At 37.7% G+C, this 7,583-nt stretch overlaps 1 long non-coding RNA gene across 1 annotated transcript in view; it reads left to right on the plus strand.

Moving 5' to 3' along the window:
* The window catches only part of LOC117953932, a 68,061-nt gene extending 63,627 nt beyond the window's left edge, over window positions 1-4,434 (plus strand). The window contains exons 4-5 of the long non-coding RNA XR_004658714.1: window positions 2,777-2,910; window positions 3,829-4,434. This is a non-coding gene — a long non-coding RNA (uncharacterized LOC117953932). The remainder of the gene's footprint in view (window positions 1-2,776; window positions 2,911-3,828) is intronic.
* Window positions 4,435-7,583: the final 3,149 nt, after the last annotated feature.

Raw genomic sequence — 7,583 nt, forward strand, 5'->3', positions numbered from 1 at the left:
TGTGTGTGTGTGTGTGTGTGTGTGTGTGTGTGTGTGTGTGTGCGCGCGCGCGCCATGTTGCGACTCAAACTACCTCATTTGCCTATTTCGACAAGTTCTTTCATCAATCATTATGTTCTCCAAATGCTATAAAAATTGACAAAATTAATTGACAGTAGTAAAGTGATTATTAATTTAACGTGTGAGGAGCGTTGCTGGGAAACATCCACGTTACTTTTTGGATAATTTGTATGAAAGAAACCCAAATTTCTGATACAGAAACCTTTTGAAAAGGGTTCAAATTAGACCCGAAGTAAAAAAAACAGGAGGGTTAAAATCTTCAACTTGCAGACTTTAGTTTGTCCACATGTTGTAATCTTACAATAAAATAACATCTCAGTTTCATTAAAGTAGATTAGAATGACTCTACATTTTACAATAACAGCCCTGTCTCCCAGTTAAAGAACCACTGGAGCGATTCTCTAGAATAGAAACCAATGAGATCATCCCAATGCTTTATTAGAGGGAATCACCCCCCCCCCCCCTCAGGAATGTTAGAGCAGCAGCAGGAAAACTGCATTTAGTACCAGAGACCCAGCTAACAGGACCAACCTGTCTGACCAGGTCCTTCATCCCGGTCTCTGTCAGACTCTACAACACCTGCACCACCTGATGGTGTTGTAGTTTCTCTTCCTGTTTTTCATTTAATCCACACACTCTCTGTTTATCTTTATCTGTATTTATATTTTTCCATTACAAGTTCTTACTTTTTCAATATTATTCATGGTCACAGGTGAACATAACTTATATTATGGTTACCTGCTTTCGCATTATCACTTTAATTAAATATTCAACTTAATTTTAGCGTCACTTACTACACTGCAATATTGTTTTCTTGTACTATGGCAACTGCACTTTACTTTATAATACCTCATGTGACGCCACTTCACTTTACTTTGCTCCAGTCTACCTTTCTTGATCATTGTCTATTGTTTACCTGGTTTTCTTGTGTTTACTTGTTTTGCTTTCATTGTAGAGAATTGCTGCTGTAACAAAGGAATTTCCCCGCTGTGGGATGAAGAAAGTATCATCTAATCTAATCTAATCTAATTTAATCTAATCTAATCTAATTTAATCTAATTTAATCTAATTTAATCTAATTTAATCTAATCTAATCTAATTTAATCTAATTTAATCTAATTTAATCTAATCTAATCTAATTTAATCTAATTTAATCTAATCTAATTTAATCTAATTTAATCTAATTTAATCTAATCTAATCTAATTTAATCTAATCTAATCTAATTTAATCTAATTTAATCTAATCTAATCTAATCTAATCTAATTTAATCTAATTTAATCTAATCTAATCTAATCTAATCTAATCTAATCTAATCTAATCTAATCAGGGGAACCAGCACACCTGGTCACGTGTTAGACGCCTACACGGTCTCAAACTTATTTGTCAGACGAGTTCAAATCCAGCAGAACAAGATCTCTTAGAACCGGTCTGAATATAAACCTCCGAGTCTCAGAGTTGGTTCTCATCTGAGATCTGGAGTTTGAAGAACCTGAACCTGAGCCGGGCCCGACGTCATTATGAACCTAAATTAATATGCGGGCCGGGTCTAAATCTGCAAGGGGCCGTGAAAAAGTAGAGGTTATCCGGGGACTAAAGCTACGTTTAGGCACCGAAACGACCTTTAACCTTCGCGTCGTCGTCACGCCGACATGAACTTAGCAGTGGTTTCCTAGGCTTGCTTCCTCTCCTTAGCAGTGGTTTCCTAGGCTTGCTTCCTCTCCTTAGCAGTGGTTTCCTAGGCTTGTTTTCTCTCCTTAGCAGTGGTTTCCTAGGCTTGTTTTCTCTCCTTAGCAGTGGTTTCCTAGGCTTGTTTCCTATCCTTAGCAGTGGTTTCCTAGGCTTGTTTCCTTTCCTTAGCCGTGGTTTCCTAGGCTTGTTTCCTCTCCTTAGCCGTGGTTTCCTAGCCTTGTTTCCTATCCTTAGCCGTGGTTTCCTAGCCTTGTTTCCTCTCCTTAGCCGTGGTTTCCTAGCCTTGTTTCCTATCCTTAGCCGTGGTTTCCTAGCCTTGTATCCTCTCTTTAGCAGTGGTTTCCTAGCCTTGTTTCCTCTCCTTAGCCGTGGTTTCCTAGGCTGGTTTCCTCTCCTTAGCAGTGGTTTCCTAGCTGCTAGTGGACCATGAAGGCCTGATCCAGTCTCCTCTTACCAGTTGTTCTAGAGATGTTCAGCTGCTAGAACTCTGTGTGATATCAGCTGCTCTCTGATCTGAGCTGCTGGAACTTGTGATTTCTGAGGCCGGGGACTCAGAGGAACTCATCCTCAGCAGCAGGGGGGACTCTTGGTCTTCCTTTCCTGGGGGGGCGATCCTCATGTGATGGCTCACATGAGGATGAGGTTTTGATGTAGTGCTTGATGGTTTTTGTGACTCCACTTGGGGACACATTCAAAGTTTTTGCAGTTTCCCGGACCGACTGTCCTTAATTTCTTAAAGTAACGATGACCTCGTTTCTCTTCTCTTAGCTGATTGGTTCTCGCCTTAATATGGATTCTACCAGTCGTCCAATAGGCTGTCTGCTGTGGATCAACCTGACTTCTGATTGTCCCAGCTCCATTAATAAGGAAGAAACGCATTGAATGAGACGTTCCACAGAGAAGAACCAAAGCTCTTATTGTGAAAGTCTGCTTCCTGCCAGGTGGGGCTGTGACTCATCAGGAAATAACTCACCTGAGTTGTTGATGGGGGACATTTTGGACTGGTTGAAGAAATAGTCCAGTGAGGCTGAGACTCAGTTCTTTCTCTCGACGTGGATCTCCAGCTGAAGGTCTCTGAACTCGTCTGTCTGGAACGTTCTGCTCGTCAACTCAAGCTGTGGTTCTTTAGTTTAGAGAGGATCACCTCACTTCTAAAGCAGGTAAGAAACAGCGTCATTATAATGGGGGGGAGGGGGGACTGTGAGTGTACCCATAATTGTGTAAGTCTCAAACGCCTCTCGATGAAAACAGGCCTCTATTTTAATCAACACGGCTGTCATACAGCGGCCGTGTGTGTGTGTGTGTGTGTGTGTGTGTGTGTGTGTGTGTGTGTGTGTGTGTGTGTGTGTGTGTGTGTGTGTGTCTGTGTCTTTCTGGAGTCTCAGCAGTGAGACACAAAGACGTCCCAAACATGTGAGAGGACAGAAAGACGTTAACCCTCCAGTTGTCCTCGGGTCTCATTTGACCCTTTTACCAACGTCTAGACCACCAATATGGAACCCTTTAGAACCCAATTACCATAAAAAGGACGGAGTCAAATAAAATTAATCACTTTCATTGATTTCAAATCAGCTTCTACTCAACATACGCTCCTCTGATCTTAACTATTAGTCAAAATAATTCATAATTTCTGCTTTATTAACTCTAATATTAGGTATAATTATATATAAATGAGGTTATTTGATACCAAAAAGTAGTAAAACTAATAAGGTGGTGGTAGTGAAATTACAAAATGCGTTAGAAATGTCAAAAAAGGGTAAAAAATATTAATAAGTGTTAATCTCTTTGACCCGGGAGGACAACACAAGGGTTAAGATGATTTTAAAAGTCTGATGTATTTATAAAGAGATCTACATCTCCTGCCCGAGACTCTCAGATAAAACACTGCAGTCTACTTAATGAATGCAGAACCCTTACTTTGGTTTAATTATCACTATTATGTAATGATCCATGAATGAATGTTGAATTATCATCATAACATAATCTACAAAACTGGTCTGTAATTGAATATCCCATTGAAATTAAGACATTTCTGTTAAGTGACGGGTTTCTTTTTGGTATGTTCTGGATCTTTGCAGGGACAAAAGATGGAGACGCCTAAAGAATCAGAATCAGAAGTCGTCTTAGGAATCTTAGAAGACTTGGGAGCTGAGGACTATGAAGAGTTTAAGTGGTACCTGCAGAGAGCCCCCAACGGCTTCCCAGCAATCAAAAAGTGGAAATTAGAGAAAGCCAACAGGCATCAAACAGTGGATTTGATGCTCCACACCTACAGTAAAAACATTATTGATGTGATCATAATAGTTTTAGTGAAGATGGTTCGAAATGATCTGGTGGATATCATTTATGACCACTGGCCTGAAAAGGGTATTTTTAAACCTATCGCACATAAAAACAAGCATTTCATAAAAAAAACAAGTGCCAGGAATAAGAAAACATACAGTAATTATAGGAATAAACCCACACATATAAGGAAAAGGAAAAGTAACCACTATGCATACCCCAGACAGGCATCAGATGGTGACTCCAAGAAGTCTTGTAAAGTGCAGAATCAAGTACTCAACCAGAGCCAAAACAGCACCGTGCTCCCAAATACTGTGTGCAAATACTCACACCTCAGTAATAAAGTCACCCAGATTGATTTATTATTTACCAACCGACCTGAGAGAATATTTATATTAAATAATTTTGTTGGAATCCCCAAAAACCTCCAGGAAGAATTTAATAGTGTTATCCAGCAGACGGACGGGGATCACATGTTGGGAACATATCGGGAATCTTCTGTAGCGACATTTAAAGATTTTATCTCTAACATAGTTCCCTGGATGAACTGTGACATACCCAAACTAAAAAATGAGAGGGAGCCTGTGTTAAATTCAGTTAAAACCAAGTCAGCTATTGCTAAAAATCTGTTTATTAATAATAATAATTTGAATTTGAATTTGAAGAACGCTTTACCCAAGCTCAAAGTCCCGTTTACAACATTGTGTGATAAACCTTTTAAAGGCATCAGCCAGGCCAAAGCAGATTTTTTGACTATAACCAAAAATGCAAAAGTGAAGTTTAAAACAATTTGGACCCAAGTGAAGAAACTTGCAGGACAGGACACAAAAAGTAAACCACTTTTAGAAATTAAGATAAATGGACAAATTACAAATCATTCAAACAAAGTTGCAGATGCCTTCAATAATTTTTGTATTGAATCTGAATCCACTATTGCCCAAAGCTTCCCATCTAGCAATCATAATAAGAAAATAAATAATTCAGAGCCAATTTTCAACCCAGGCACCGCCACAGAATCCAAAGTCTCACAGACAATAAGACCACTACAAGCTTCCAGACCTAGAGACATATTTGGCGTAGATGCGTGCATGGTGAAAGAACTCAGCTCCACGTTATTAACACCAGTAACCAAAACTCCCAATCTCCCCATTAGTGAGGAAGTATTTCACAGTGAGTGGAAGTCAGCTGCTGCTGTTCCAATTTTCCAAAATGGAGATCCATTGTCAGTGGACAGCCACAGACCAATCAGCATCATACCTACTGTGTCAAAAGAGGCAGAGAAACTAATTTACCAACAAATTATAACACGTTTGATTACCACATTTTCCCTTCATTCAATGCAATTTGGTTTCAGAACTCAACGCTCCACGGAAACTGTTTCATTTTTAATGGAAAATATCAAACATTTACTGGATAAAGGTGGCGTGGTTGGAGCTGTGTCTCTCAATCTTAAAAAAGCCTTTTACACTGTAAACCATCAAATATTATTACCCAATCTAAGAAAATGTAACTTAACAGATGCATTAAAATGGATGGAACCACATCTATCGGATGGTTCCCAGTTCGTTGGGATCAGTGATGACCACTCGCCGCCCCTCGCCATATCCACAGGGGTACCTCAAGGTTCTGTTATGGGGCCTCTGCTACTTTCACTTGATAAAAACGACCCCCCTTTAGCTTGTCCAGACGTCTGTGTTCAGATGTCTGCAGATGATACAGTGAATAATACCCCGGGTAAAAACACAAAACAAGTTCCTGAAAAACTTCCACAGTCTATGGACCATGTCTCTGATTGGCTAAATCAATCCTGCTTAAAACTTAATGTAAATAAAACACATTCAATGTACTTGTCTACATCAAACATTGCAAATAATCAGGCAGATATTTGTGTGACAGGGGAAAAAATAAAAGCTGAGTCAGAATTCAAACACCTCGGCATCTTAATGGACTCTAAAGTAGCTTTTAAATCACAGAAAAAAAAGGTGTGCGATCGAGTCAAATTTAAAATCACAAATCTCCGGATTATAAGATCCCACTTGTCACTTCAGGCAGCTAAAATGTTCACGTACATTAGGGTTCAGTCTCACATCACTCGCTGTCTCTCAACCTGGTCCCAGGCCAACCAAACCCCACTCAAATCTTTAGAGTCACTTTACAAACGGACAATCAAAATTCTGGATGAAAAACCATCAAGATATCACCATTGTGCCATTTTACAAAAGCTTTTAAGTTGGGAAAATGTCATCAAGTATTCAGACCTCTGTCTGGTGTACGAGATGATCCGTGGTCTGTCATCTGGTCCAATCAGCCAGTTTGGGACCATCATGTGTGTCAATATGTAGGATCATTTTATTTTAATTTTCCCCTAATGTGACTGTGTTATAGCGAACTTGTACACTGTGTTTATCAACGGGATTTGAAGAGTTGTTTCTGTTTTACAGCTTTTTATATTTGTGTTGTTCACTGTAATCTTCTTATTGTTGTTTTTTTAGGGAAACAATTAAAAAAAAAATCTATCCAGGGACAACGGATGAAAAACATCCTTTTTGTCTAATTCTGGTGCATTTACAGCAATGTTATATATTAATATACACTTATAACACTTTATAATAACCATCATGTATAGATGGTAAATTGATAGTTAATTAATATTTAGTTAATTATCATTTAACTGTCAGGAAACAGTCAGTTTACTGTTAAAAAACAATTAAATTATAATAAATAATGTTTAACAATTGTAAATTAACAGTTTATTAATTACCATTTAACTGTTAGGAAACAGTCTGTTTACTGTTGAAAAACAATTAAATTAATTAAAAATATTATAAAGTTGCAACAGATGACTATAATACCTTTTTAAATAGTTAATAAATACTTTATAAACCATCTATAAACATTATTTAGATAATGAAGACTTTGTTAAGGGTTGGTGTGGATGGTTATTATAAAGGTGCGATTGATGTTTTTCATGGTTATTAGTAAGTTTGTGGTAATTAATGAGAAATGTTTTGCCCTTTATTAAATTATATACTAAAAAACAAATATATAAATGAAAAATGCACCTGCAAGTCAGAGTGGGATATTAAAAAAAAACACACAAAATAACTGATAAAACCTTTATTACAAAGATTGTAATCAAAGTTACTTACTGAGACTTTACACTTGTTTAAACATGAAATAAAGGGTTATCCGTATGTTTCCATGCTTGTGTTGAATGAAGTGTTATTGGTGCTGCTCTGATGTTACAGTGTGGTCAAAAATGTAAAAAACAACAATGAACATACATGAAAAATAAATGAACATGCACAAACCTTTACATTGCGCCGTCCTTTTTGAACATTACAATTTCACCATCACTCCACTTCAGCTCCCTCTTGCTGTTAATATTTATTATTACTTGTGGAACCCTCTATTGCATGTTGTTGCCATATGGCAACACATTCTTTTTCTTAGTCTTTTTAATTTTTAAAGTTGTTTAATTGTGTAAATAGGTCTTTTATTTTGAAGTAGTATTCATTTGATTACTTCACGTACCCACAGAGTCCTATTC

This window comes from Etheostoma cragini, chromosome 12 (assembly GCF_013103735.1).
Source record: "Etheostoma cragini isolate CJK2018 chromosome 12, CSU_Ecrag_1.0, whole genome shotgun sequence".
Lineage (NCBI taxonomy): Eukaryota > Metazoa > Chordata > Actinopteri > Perciformes > Percidae > Etheostoma > Etheostoma cragini.